At 31.2% G+C, this 15,348-nt stretch overlaps 1 protein-coding gene across 1 annotated transcript in view; it reads left to right on the top strand.

Annotated features, from left to right (window-relative positions):
• Positions 1–3,298: 3,298 nt before the first annotated feature.
• Positions 3,299–15,348, top strand: part of LOC143063254 (G-protein coupled receptor moody-like) — a 31,956-nt gene continuing 19,906 nt past the window's right edge. Inside the window, exon 1 of the mRNA XM_076235290.1 lies at positions 3,299–3,380. The gene's annotated coding sequence lies outside the window, so the exon portion shown is untranslated. The remainder of the gene's footprint in view (positions 3,381–15,348) is intronic.

The raw sequence follows: 15,348 nt of genomic DNA, 5'->3' as shown, positions 1-15,348 counted from the left end.
ACAAAATATTGACTTGTTTGAAAATCAACATTATTTACTTCCGTAAAATAAATCCAGGTTCAATGCATCATTTTCTGCGTAAGAAAATACCTGTACCAAGTCAGGAATATGACAGTTGTTATCCATTCGTTTGATGTGTTTGAGCTTTTGAATTTGCCATTTGATAAGGGATTTTCTATTTTGAATTTTCCTCGGAGTTCAGAATATTTATGCTTTGTACTATTTCAGAACCGTAGGCACAAAACTTTAATTTAATAAGCAATGAAAACTAGTTAACAGACAAACTGACTGAAACTACTCAGCAATAATTGATTGTAACAGTTCTTTCGATTTTAAGGGGATATACCTGATATAATTTGAGTTATCTAATTAGAACTAATTCGTTTTAATTTTCACAGCATTTTATCATGCATTTCTTTTTTCGTTCTTTTGATTTTTAATTTAGTTAATTTTTACGTTTGTTTTCTTCAAAATTCTAAAGTTTGTTTTAATTAGTCATATAATAGTAATTTTCTTCGTGTTAAATCTATACATAATACGAGAGTTTTTCATTATGAACATCTCTTTACAACCTACAATACCTTTACTTCGCTACAATATCAACTACGTTTTACAATGCATCAATGTTTATTTTTGCTTAGTAAATAATTACAGTCTACATAATCTTTAATGTCTGGGTTGATTTTTTTAAATATTAAGGATTTTCTACCCCATGGAATAGTTGACCTAAGCTGTGTTTTGCAAAACCGTTCGGAATTTTGTGGGTGGTTTTTTTTAGCGTCAATGATGAGTCTTTTTTTTTACGAAACGCACTTCTGGCGTACACAAATTTAATTACGATATTTATGATGAGTTTATTTCCAATTTTCACCGGAATTTACCTCAGACCCGCTTTTAATCATTTGCAGCATTCGCTCATCATTTCCTTAATGGAAGTAACACGTATATCATAAAGGTAATGTGACAGATGCATATTTTCACAGAAGAAAATGAAATACATTATCAAAATACGAAAGTTGTTATAGAGTCGGTATGAGAAAGGTCTTGGGAAAACAATCGAATTGCAGGTCGTCACAAAGACCAGGTCAATACTTTAATTATCATTTTACACAGTTTAAAAGTTTTTGTTTCTTTCTTCAATTTGCAAATGCAAATGCATCGACATTTTTTTTCAATACTTTTGAGCAACGGAAATTACCCCTGTTTTGATGGGGTTCTTTTTGCTCAGTCTTTAAATTCTAATGTCGTGTTTTGTAGAATATAAAATCACAAAAATACTAAATTCCGAGGAAAATTCAAAACAGAAAGTCCCTTATCAAATAGCAAAATGAAAGTAAAACACATCAAACGAATTAACAACATCTGTCATAATTGTGACTTGGTACAGACATTTTCAAGTGTAGGCAATGATGGATTGTCTTTTCATCGTTTCTCTTCACTTTGTGTTGTCAGTTTGCCTCTTACTTCTAAATGAGTATATCTATTTGGTATATTTATTCCGCTCTTCTAACGGTGATTCATTTGTTGTCATTTGTTATATTCGATTTTTTCACATAACAAGAACATCTATCTTAATTTAAACGGTCAGTTTACTACATTTGAATTGAACGACACGTTTTTGTTTTTGAACTTAAATCATTAAGTCTTCCAACAAGTCAGCCGCGTGTGTAACAGACTGTGTCTTCTCATCAATGCTAAATGCTTTAAAGATAACTTTTGACTATTTTCAAGACTAGGGTGTTGTTAACTATTGAGTATAAAAGCTTTCATTGTTTATCCATATATATATATATATATATATATATATATAAAGATGTGGTATGATTGCCAATGAGGCAACTCTCCAAATAACACAGAAATTAACACCTATAGGTCACCGTGCGGCCTTCAACAATGTTTTGTTTAGGTATAATCTTAAATTTAGTAACAGTGAATCGTCTGGGATTATTTCCAGTTAAAACCAATTTTACAACAAAGAAAATATGTTTATTTGCTTCGTAATGTTGCAAAAATAGACAATCCTTTTTTAATTGTTGATGCTTTTGAAGACAAATAAAGCCAAAAGGACGATGACCTCGCAAAACAATCAATAATTTTGTCAGGAACTAGCATTGACAGAAGATTTTGGTCACAGCATGTAAAAGTTAACTTGCCCAAAACATATTTTGATTGGTCAAAGTTCAAATGAATGTTTTAGACTTATTGACTTTTTGACCAAATTAATATTGATTTGCAATAAACTCGTGATACATATAAGGTTTTGAATGTTTGATTCCAACTTGAAATGTTTTGACATGAATTACAGTATTGTCTTCAAGGTTTTTAGTCTATTTATTGCTGGTGTATTTTCAGAGAAGGTTACTCTGAAGTTGTAAAAAATATAAGTGGATTAGAGGGATGAAATTTTTGCAGTGCATTCTAATTTCAATGCATCTTATAGGATGATAATATTACTTTATATACGGGCACACAGTAAGAACATAAGAACATGCCTGTATGAAGTCAGGAATATGGCAGTTCTTTTCTATTGTCATCTATGTGTTTGGACTTTTGATTTTGTCATTTGATTAGGCACTTTCCGTTTTGAATTTTCCTCGGAGTCAGTATTTTTGAGATTGTACTTTTTACACAAGTTAATGCTTCAACGCGTGACTTTTTTCTTGTAAAAAATTATTTACAATTAAATAACCGAGTCAACAACTTTACAATGTATTATTTTTTTTCTTCAATTTGGACATATATTTATGCCATTACACATCAAGGGACGGAGGACGAACTCCTTAGTAGAAAATCTATTTATTAATATTATATTATGAAACATTGAATTGTAATATGAAAATAACAAATTTTAAAGGGTATGATATATTCTAATTATTGAAATAATAATTATTTTCCGGGAATTATATCCTCTACTATGTTCAAGATTAAAATTTTCAAATGAAGGTCAATTTAGATAAGCGCTCAGAATGCATGATATTTATTACGTGTTATTTTTATCTATTAACTGTAATATAAAAAAAACCTTATTGTTATTATTTGAAAGGCTTTTTCATTAGTCTACTTAAATCTTATTTTGATCACACAACCGATTCAAACAATAATATTGTAGATTGTTTAGCTTCAAATGTAATGCAAGTCCCAAACAAATGCATTCTGGTCCAGTAAGGACCAATCTCTAATTGAGGTATATTTAATCACAGTCAAGAGTAACATTAAGGAAATTATTGGTTTTCTTTACTACATACAATCACCGTACAGCCGTATGATACAGAGGATTCCGTATTGTATATCGATCATCGCGATTCAGCCTTGATGAAAATGAGTTATAAGTAAGGAGAACTTGGTTAACTAAATCACAGTAGAAATATTCAACAGACGAGGTAAGTCATGTTACAAAGTTACAGATTATGTTTGCAGTATCGCAATGTAAAAGCTTTATATGTTTATAATATGAGGATACATATATAAATCAGGCATTTGATATAAGATTACATAATATGTATTTTCATAAATTGCTGTCATCGATTTCAACATGTTGTGAATGTTTTTTGAAATATAAAGTTTTTCATATGTATGAATATAGCGAAAAACTAAGACATTACTTAGTTTTTATTGTAAAGAAGAGAAATGTATACTTCTTGCAATTACATATTTAAAAAGTTAACCAGGACAATAGCTAAAAAATATTTATATATGATTCATTTTCATTTTAATTATGTCAAATTATTTTTTATTGAAATTCTAAGTAATGACTGATGAAACTTATTTATTGATTTCCATCTGTGTTTTATTGGGGGTCACTGTATAAACAATATGCACCTCTAGAGTATAGATAATACATGTATGTCGAAATATGTGTTCTAATCCTGTAGACGCACCTTGTCTCACTCGGTAAAACATTTCTAAAATTCATTTTATTATCCCATCGTTTGTTATGTTATACTGGACATATATGATAATATGGGATTCATAAAGCGGTATTCTGCATAAATATCTAAATTGCCCGAGTCTAGAAATATTGTGAATAAATTTGAAAGAGATGGTTAAATATTTCTTACTTTTCTTTTGACAAAATTTAGAGATTTTTAATTATTCATAAAAAGAATTTTGGTTGAATTTTTAAGTTACTATTAACAAACATACAAAAGTCTAAGGTATACATTCAAAACAGGGGAAGAACATAAAAACTAACAAAATGAAACGTTAGACGTTATGAAACAGCGGAACAAAGGCAATTCAGCTGTAATATTCCTGACTTGGTATATGCATTTACGAATATGTTTAGGTATTAGACAGATTTATTTTCAACAACTACTAACTGGATCTATATCGTGTTGATATTAAAGCTGTCATTAATGCTACGACTATCGACATCAACATGTATCTTAATATTCAGTGTTTATATTGTTTTTGAATCTCACATTTGTAACATTAAGAAATATGCTAATTGCACAGTACTAGTAATTGTTGCTTGCAGCGATTGTAATTGATTATAAGTCAAAAGATATTTCTTCGGTACAAGTGCCATTCTTACCACCTGTCATGATTGGAAGTTGTCGTATATCAAATTAGTTCATAAACAATGCTAAGAACAACGATTTTCCAATATCTTTGCTTGAAGATACGAGATTAAGGCCATTCCTTTCAATACAGTTTTTAGTATGTAACCCACTATAAGACTAATGAATTAAGCTAAATGTCTCAAAAGTGTTTGTGCATTATAAGCTGTCTTGCTTTCAACGATATGATTATATTTTACACGAGCATATGTATCCCTATGCGAACAACGGAATCTATTGCAAGACATTTTCATGAGGAGTGATACATGCAAAGCAGGAAGTTCGCAGTCTACGCACCCGGTGTTATCTCTTTTCGGAGTTCATCATGCGTTTTCAAAAAGAATCATTTATAAAACCAGGTTTAATCCACCATTTTCTACATTTAAAGATGCCTGTACCAAGTCAGGAATATGACAGTTCTTGTCCATTCGTTTTTGATGCGTTTTGTTATTTGATTTTGCCATGTGGTTATGGACTTTCCGAATTGATTTTCCTCTAAGTTCAGTATTTTTTGTGATTTTACCTTTTATTGTCTTATATGTAATACCTAAATTTGCAATTGATCAATATGTAGTTTAATGATATTCAAATGAGCCGCACAATACCGCATAATTGTTTCATTTATCTTAAAAAAGACTGCATTTTGTAAATATTGTTTCCGAACATTTTCATAAATCTTGATGGTTAAAAAAGTCTTGAAATAATATTGGCTGCATGTAGATTTATGTTAATGACAAAAACTGATTCACAACTTTTTAGTTTGTCAAATATAAGCATATTTGAAACAATTCTGAAAAAAACACTATGTAATACAACTCAAAGACAGATTATGTCATCAGCAGTGTAAATCCGATATTTATATTTCCAAAATGAAGAGTTAAAAAAACTTTGATAAACTTTAACCTTCCATTAACTTTAAATAAGTGCAGTGAAATAAAAATTTCTGTTTTTAGAAATACTCTGTCTTCGTTTTGTTTTGTCCTTAATAAAAGACATCGAGATATCTTATCATTCGTGTCTTTTCGAAATTAAAAACAAATTCATCAAATCAATTCGACAGGATTATTAAGTATAATTATTTTACCATTTCTACTTCCGTCTGTAATAAGGACATTTATCTTTTCTAACCCCTATAGTTACATATCACTTAACTGCGCACTTCATTTGATTATTAACTAAATGCTAAACAAGGAAGCTATAAGATTATAAATACAGATGATATTTAATGGCTGGCTGGTTGAGTTCAAGAACGTAATGGCAGATATTATTTGTTTTATAACTATCATTACTGGCATAATTTGCTGACTTTGTTTTTAAATATCAACTTATTTAATGGATTATGAGGGCTTAGATTTGAAATGAAACGATTAAATGTGTTGTTCAATTCTCTTGAGTCGCCGAATAACACATTACATTTAAGATGTCCTTATATACCAAACTTATAAAATTACTTTGAAAGGATTTCCCAAACGCAAAATGAAATCTAAGAAACAAAAACAAAATAATAACTTCCTGTGAGATAACACCATTGGGAAATCGGATAGTTTTTATATCGGTAACTTTTTTATATATAATTTCCATTTAAGGTGGTACCTAACACTACAGGGAGATAACTCTGTAAAGTCGGCTTAACGTTTTAATTACGTTGTGTTGTAAAAGGAATATTAAGCTTCTCAATGATCAAAATTGGTGTTTGTCAAACTGCTATATAACCAGTGTAATTTTTCTGACAAAACGGTTGGTTCAAAGTTTTTGAAATTTTTATATTTTTGTTAAAGGGTCAAAGTAAATACTTTGACAAAATTTTATGAAAATTAAACGAGCCAAATTAATTTTAGTTAAAGTGTTGGGTACCACCTTAACAAGTATTAAGAATTTTGTAAAATGTTTACATTTATAGTGAACCTAAGATTATCATTAGGATGGTTTGTTGCTTAACGTCCAGCGGCAGAAATAGTATACATATTCAGGATGAGAACATGTTGATGTAATATACTTAATAACCCTGCTTTGTCCTAGACCAACACGCTGGTCCGGATTTTAACGACTGTACGGTGACCTATAGTTGTTAATTGGCAATAATACCACATCTTTTTATAGTTCATAAGGTAACAGTTCACAGGTTACCTTACCCGGACACATTATTCCGACTCCAAGTCGGCCAGTCTTGCTCGGGCGAATATTGTGAAAAAAAATGTATAAAGCTCGAGATTGAATGTTAGTTACGTAAGAGTGTCACTATTTTTGAAATGCTGTGGTGTTTGACAATAATGGAAAATATTCGTTGTATTTCTGTGGTTTGCATGTTGTTTCGACTGTTATATTATTTTTTCATCTTTTCTCCGTTATGCATGTTCTTGTGTGTGTTTGTGTACAATGTCATGTAATTGTGCACTTCATTGGAGTTTATTGTACCAAATAAAAATAAACTAGAACCTATTATGAACGCTACATTAATGACATGCTGGATGTAATCTCGAACAGAATGGCTTGTATGATTCAAACCAGCACACAATACTTTCTTGATTACAAACCCAATTAGCATGATGAATATAAGTTGTCATTTTCATGAAATTTGCTTAAATAACAACACTTCATTGAAATCAAGACAGCTAAACACAAGTTGCTACACTGATGATTCTATGCATTATTAATACAGATAATATACCCAAAAAATCGTTGGAATGAAAGAAATTGCAAATTAACTGATTGTTTTTGTTATTTTTCCATCTTCGGTCGCCAAAATGAACATAACATTATGATGGTATGATACTAAACCCCTAACGGGAAGGATTGTGCCTGATGTTCATATGATGAAATCATAATCTTTCAGTCAGTTTAATTGAAGTCTGGAGCTGGCATGTCAGTTAACTGCTAGTAGTCTGTTGTTATTTATGTATTATTGTCATTTTGTTTATTTTCTTTGGTTACATCTTCTGACATCAGACTCGGACTTCTCTTGAACTGAATTTTAATGTGCGTATTGTTATGCGTTTACTTTTCTACATTGGTTAGAGGTATAGGGGGAGGGGAGGGTTGAGATCTCACAAACACGTTAACCCCGCCACATTTTTGCGCCTGTCCCAAGTCAGGAGCCTCTGGCCTTTGTTAGTCTTGTATTATTTTAATTTTAGTTTCTTGTGTACAATTTGGAAATTAGTATGGCGTTCATTATCACTGGACTAGTATATATTTGTTTAGGGGCCAGCTGAAGGACGCCTCCGGGTGCGGGAATTTCTCGCTACATTGAAGACCTGTAGGTGACCCTCTGCCGTTGTTTTTTATTTGGTCGGGTTGTTGTCTCTTTGACACATTCCCCATTTCCATTCTCAATTTTATAACAGTTTACAATTGCTTGTATATTAGACATTATTTCAAAAGTGCATTTTTTGACATTAAAGTCTTGCAAACTTGCAAAATTACAAAAATTATTTACAAAATATTAACTTAAATGGGCAAATTGTCAAAAGGTCAAATACGAATAATAAATACAAAACATTATAGTATTTAATCAAGGATTTTAACAAAACTACGTATTACAACCACAGAATAGCCAACTGTTTGCAGCGTTGAACATGTGATAATTTTGTTACGTTCTCTGTCAACGACAGTAATGAGCAAATGAAAGCGAATGTAATTGAGCTTCATATTAAGACGTTAATTTTACAAACCATCTGAACTTTAGAAACAAAGAATCAATAAGGAGCTTACTCGTCACTTTAAAAATTGTTTCTGCATTTAGAAAAAAAAATTAATTTTCTTGTCAGTACTACAAAACTATCAAGTTTCTTGCTATCTGGCAAACTTAAACGAATTCATCAATCAAATAAGATAGGCTCATTAAGTACCAAGTATCACTTTTCGTTACAATTTCTACATTAGTTTTGTTCTAAATGATTTGGTCACATCATTGCAGTATTCTAGGCGGCACTGGGACATGATCAAAATGTATGTCATTGACCACTTCATGGGTACTTTACCAACTTACAAAGAAATATACAATAATATTAGATGAAGCTCCATTTGATAGCAGACCGAATTAAATCTCTGAAGCCTACATTTTGTTTTCTCCTGAATCAACGAAAAATTATAGTATGATATTTAGAAATAGTTTTAACTAGATAACTGAATACCATTTGATATGAGATCAGAAACTTGTATTTAAGAATTGATTTCCAAATTTGCAGGGATTTCATATCATATATTTATTTGACAAAACATCGGAGTATATAGAAAACTTGTTTGGTCTATCGCAGTCTTATATCTTGTAAATTTAGATAACAGTTTTATCACTGAACAAAACATTTATTATATTTTCTTCTGAAACAAACATTAACGTTAGCCGATAAGAAAAGATTTTCATGTAGATATTTTGGAGACATGTATGAGACCTAGCATCGTAATTAATACAATGGAAACAATAGTTTAACAAAGGGTTATCTTTCTTGTTTTATGTCCCATTTATGAGCATTATGTTTGCTGGTCTGTGCATCCGTTCGTTCGTTCGTCCATATGTTCGTCCGTGCGTACGTTCGATTATTCGCCCGTCTGTCCCTCTTCAGGTTAAAGTTTTTGATGATGAAATTGAAGTTCAATCACTTTGAAACTTAATACACATGGTATGATCTCTCTAATTCTAATGCTTAATTAGAGTTTTGATCACAATTTAACGGTCCACTTAACATAGAAAATGATAGTGCGAGTGGGGCATCCGTGCACTATGGACACATTCTTGTTTCCTCTGCCGTTTTTCTCTTCAAAATTGATAGTCGATTACATAGTTGTGATATATCCAAATCGAAAGAATGAAATAAATCAGTTTAAATGAATCATTTAAAAAAGAGGCGATGATATAAGGTATATTAAAAGTCCAATCCTCTCAATGGAAAAATGAAAAGCGATGAACATATGTTTCGTTTTTAAACGCTTTTGTGTTATAATTTGTCATGTATTTGCGTGATTTATGCATTTGGCGACACCATTCGAAAGTTCTGGTTCTCATTACTCTTCAACTTCGTACTTTATTCGGCCTGTTTAAAACTCTTCAATTCTGGCAATACCAATGAGTCTTTTGAAGACGTAATGCGCGTCTGACGTACAAAAGTTAAAGCCAGGTATCTATGATGAGTTTATAATCCGTACATATATAAGACGACTAAATATTATCAAGCTAAGATACTTCCTTCTGCATTGAAATTCTAGATAACTCTTCATAAGAATTTCCATGCACGACATTAATCAACAAAGTAAAGCAAAAACAACTTGTAATCGTGCATGATAAACGGAATTATTAACTTAGAATTACGCTTTGTACTTTAGTATAATCATTGTAAAACATTTTTTATATCCGATTGATATGAATATTATATTTTTAAAATATCTCGTTTTCCTTGCAAATTTAAAAGTACTCGTGCCACCAATTCTTAATCATTATAAGGTTCAAGTTTTTGTTGTGTCATATTTCAACTTCCGTCAGCTGTTTTCAGTCATGTGACTTTAAACCATAGGAAACTACAGAGGTCATGTAATTATGTGCAAATCATTTTGATTTGTTTACTAAAAATTTCATGAAAAACAAGAAAGTTTATCATCAGTAACTTCTCTTTTCAAAATGTCATTCATTACTAGATAACATAACAATCAAACTATCTTGAAAGTATTTTTAATACATTGTAACGCTGTTTTTGTGATAAACGGTTTAATAATTACATAGTAGCAAACGTACTTTGATTATCGGTGTCTAAAACTACGAGAACTCTTGTAACTATAAACGAAGTCTGAAAATAAATAGTGAAAAGTCCAATAACAGAAACTTTTCCGATTCCTTGGTTAATAATCAAGCATATATAGCATTAGTGACCGACTTTTTTTTATTTCAATATTTGAATGCAATTGATACCAATCTAAAAGGTTAAATTAAACGATTGTTTTGTCATACTTTCCTCTTGGGTCGCTCATTGAAACGCAACATTCTACAATTTCTTTAGACTTGAGGCATTATTTTATTTTTCTGACATTGAAATCAAGTTTGATTTCTGACAAAACTTAACACAAACATAATGACTGTGAGTGCAATTTCCTAAATGACCCAGTAAAAATAATGAGGTTGTTATTCTCGGACGAATTAAAAGCTAAACATCACATAGAACATATGTAAAGTATTTAGTCAAAGGATTTGAATTTTTGATATTACCAAAAAAGAGCCATTTTTGTCATCGTAGAACAATGTCAGTCAACTGTGATCATATTTGATCTACATGCCATATGCATATTTGACAAAGCAACCACATTTTGGAAACAAAACAAATTCAATTAAGAAACGTAATCGTCTTTTCAAACTAATTTCCGTATTAAGAAAACAATCGTTTTGGTTTCAGAATTTCAAGCCTTATGTTTTTCATGTTACTCGCTTTCCGACAAACTACTGAAAAGGGTTAATCAATCAAATTCAGTAGGATCATTAAAAGATTGACGAAAGATACCAAAGGGACATTCAAACTCAGAAAACTAAAATAAACTGACATCACCATGGCTAAAAATGAAAAAGACAAACAGACAAACAATATTACACATGACACAACATAGAAAACTAAAGAATAAACAACACGAACCCCACCAAAAACTAGGGGTGATTTCAGGTGCTCCGGTAGGGTAAGTAGATCCTGCTCTACATGTGGCACCCGTCGTGTTGCTTATGTGATTACAAATCCGGTAAATAGTCTAATTCGGTAGGTCACATTCATGAAAGGGAAGGGAATTGTAGTTACGACGTAAGGAACATATTCGATATCATTTGCGAAACGGTTATTCCATAACGGTCAACCAACTCGTGATGGCGTCTGTAAAATTTACGAAGGGATGATATCAACTTCACCATTTGGAACTCTTGGTTTAATAGCTTCCTTGTGAGCAGCAACCCTCTATCAAGAAAATCATGATAGGAAATGCAAGCACGGGAATATCGTATCATTTGGGAGATATATAATTCGTATGCAGGTGCTGCTGGAAAGTTGCTACTTAGAAATGGAAAGTTCACAATTGGAAAGCTGAAATCATCTCTTTTGTCGTAAAGTTTTGTTTTCAACCTACCCTCATTGTCAATTTCTAGATGTAAGTCAAGATATGAGGCTGATTTAACTGTATCTGTAGTATCCTTTATCTCTAGTTCGATGGAATAGATGCGTTCCACATAGTCACCAAATTTTGAATTATTTAGAGAAAGAACATCATCTATATAGCGAAAAGTAGAGTTAAAGGATATTGCTAACTTCTTGTCTTTCTTCCTATGAAGTTCCTGCATGAAGTCAGCCTCATAATAATAAAGAAACAAGTCGGCAAGAAGAGGGGCACAGTTTGTTCCAATTTGAAGTTTCACTTTCCGTAACCATTTTCTTTTAAGGTCTGTTCTAATTAATTGGGTCTAGTGATTTCCGTGATCTAATGCATCTGGGGCATGATAAGCATTGCAGTCATTGGACTTTATAATATTGAAATACTTAGGCTTTCCTACCTCAGGAATATATTACTTAAGTTGTATTTGGTAAAACTTGTACTAATTCATGGTCATCAATGCTCTATGACTTCGTTCTTTATTTGGCTTTTTTAACCCTTTATTTAAGCGTTCTTGAGTCTTTTGTAGACAAAACGCGCGTCTGGTGTAAACACAAAAATTTCAATATTGGTATCAATAATGATTTTATTTTTTATAAATAACAGACACATATTACTCTAGAAATTGACAATGAGCGTCGGTTGAAAAAAAAAATTACGACAAAAGAGATGATTTCAGCTTCCCGATTGTGAATTTTCCATTTCTATGTAGCAACATTCCAGCAGCGCCTGCATACGAATTATATATCTCCCAATTGATACGATATTCCCGGGCTTGTATTTCCTATCATGATTTCCTTGATAGAGGATTGATACTCACAAGGAAGCTATTAAACCAAGAGTTCCAAATGGTGAAGTTGAAATCATCCCTTCGTAAATTTTACGGCCGCCATCACGAGTTGCTTGACCGTTATGGAATAACCGTTTCACAGATGATATCGGATATGTTCCTTATGTCGGTACTACAATACCATTCCCTTTTCACGAATGTGACCTACCGAATTAGACAATTTACCGGATTTGTAATAACATAAGCAACACGACGGGTGCCACATGAGGAACAGAATCTGCTTACCCTACCGGAGCACCTGAGATCACCTTTGTCTTTTTATTTGTAGCCATAACTTTGTCCGTTTATTTTCTATGATTTTGACTCTCCCTCTGCTATCTTTCGTCCCTGTTGTACATGTTTTTATTTAATTTATGAAAAAGTACATCAATTTTAAATTACCGTTATTTTTTATATCAAGACCTAACATGACATGAATATCAATAATGTGGTCATTTTTATAAATTTCCTGTTTACAAAACTTTGAATTTTACGAAAAACTAAGGATTTTCTTATCCCAGGCATAGATTACCTTAGCCGTATTTGGCAACACTTTTTGGAATTTTGGATCCTCAATGCTCTTCAACTTTGTTCTTGTTTGGCTTTATAAATATTTTGATATGAGCGTCACTGATGAATCTGATGTAGACAGAAACGCGCGTCTGGCGTACTAAATTATAATCCTGGTACCTTTGATAACTATTAACATAGCATAGTATTTCTGAGGTCGACGAAGATAAAAAAAGAATTATTGAGCACAAAACAACTTAATAATTGTAAGAAATTATCAAAATGAGAAATGCAGATGTTTCTTTTTTTTAATATTAAATTTGAACCTATGTGATGATTGCCTGACGATGTTTTCAATTTGTTATGTATTTGCTTGATTGACGTAACTCGGTAACGATATGAAAACATTAAATACAACTTCAAATCTGATTACTTCCTTCTGCATCTGTAGACAACTATACTTGAATTTCCATTAACGACTTTTACAAACAAATAAACGTAAATTCATCTGATCTTCATACGCAACGCTTATTTGACAAACTAATTAACATTTAGAAACTTAAAAAAAAAATGCATGAAATAGCAATCGTGCAATTTAAAAGGAATTTAGACTACAATAACCTCTACGCACTTGTGTATAATCACAATGTATCTTGCATTTACACGCATTAGTGTCCGACCTTTGAACGTCTCCATTTTTTAATCTTACTTGGAAAATTAATTGAAATAAACAATCGCCTGTAATTCACTTGTTATCGTTTTATGCTTTATATTATATTTATTTTTTCGTTTTTTTTTTTGTTATTGTTTTAATCATGTTTTACATTTTTCTATTCGGTTCCTTTTATGGCTTACTATGCGACATGGCTTTTGTTCATTATTGAAGGCCGTATATTTGTTAACTTCTATGTTATTGTTCTCTGGTTCCGAGTGAGTTTTCTTTTTTGGCAGTCATGCCACATCTTCTTATTTTCATATAGTATTTAATCGAGGGAAGGAAAAAACTATAAACTATTTTATACAACCTCAAGAGTGCCAACTTTTTATTGAAAAACGATAATTTTGTTATGTCCTCCGACAACGACGGGAATCAACAAGTGAAAGTCAATTTATTTGACTTACATACTAAACACTGACAAATCATCTGAACTTTGGAAAAAAAAAAGCGTCCATAAAAACGCTAACTAGTCATTTTTATGAAGACTTAAGGTTTTCAGAGAAAGTACGTAAGTACTACGTGACTTAGGTTAATCATATTACTCTCTTTCTTCCAAATTGAGAGGGAATTCATCGATCAAGTTCGGTAGGATCATAAAGTAACCAATTATACTTTAGGTCGTTCTAAATTTTATGGTCACGTCATGTCCATGCTCTAGGGTCTGGTTTATAATAAAACTTTAATGTATTTCTCCACTTCTTTGGTAATTTATCAAAACAATGGATACAAAAAAAAATACATTATAATAATGAAAGTTCTATTTAATGACAGATTGAATGACATTAAGGTCGCATACATTTACTAGTACTCTCTGATCTCGCAAAATATTTAATTTCGGTAAAATTATTTACAACGTTACTTATGCCAGATAACTTGGCATCATTCGGTATGAATTTAGAAACCTTGTCTCAACCTATGTTTTTGGAATTGAATCTCAATTAATATCGACTAATATATATAACAAATGTTTCACCCATCACACTCGTATATATTGTATACTTGAAATGTATATTTATATAACAGCTTTATCACCGAACAAAACGTTTACCGTCTGTGGCAAACATTAATAGAGATGTTATGCAATGTTTATTTTAAACTGGTATTGAATCTAATCAAGATTAATGCAAATTATAAAAACATGTTTCCTAATCAAATAACCCAAATGAAATACGCAACTAAAAATTACCAAGTAAAGTTGACATCGCTAGTCTCTGAATAATTATAAATTATTTTGATATCACAATTAAAAATATATATATTTTGTAACTGATGATATTTTGATGCCTTTTTTTCACATATCATCGCATCATTATATTTTTTTGCAATAAAGATAGATTGCAGCTGAAACAAATATATTCTAATTACAACTTTCCCAAACAAAACGAAGACTTATTGTGAATGATTTAACTGATGGAATAAATGGACATATTGTGCATAAACTGTCATACAAATTATATCAAATCGGAAAAGTTTCCATTCTTTTAAAATATGCCAACAAATAAAAAAAACATCAGTTTTGTGTTTTACGATAGGAATATTTAGTATTCAGACTCTCAGTTCTAACGATTCCTAATATGCGATAATCAATCTAAGGTATAACTGTAACATGATACTTTCAATCT

Source organism: Mytilus galloprovincialis, chromosome 1 (genome assembly GCF_965363235.1).
Source record: "Mytilus galloprovincialis chromosome 1, xbMytGall1.hap1.1, whole genome shotgun sequence".
Classification (NCBI taxonomy): domain Eukaryota; kingdom Metazoa; phylum Mollusca; class Bivalvia; order Mytilida; family Mytilidae; genus Mytilus; species Mytilus galloprovincialis.
This window is presented reverse-complemented; position numbering and strand designations above follow the sequence as displayed.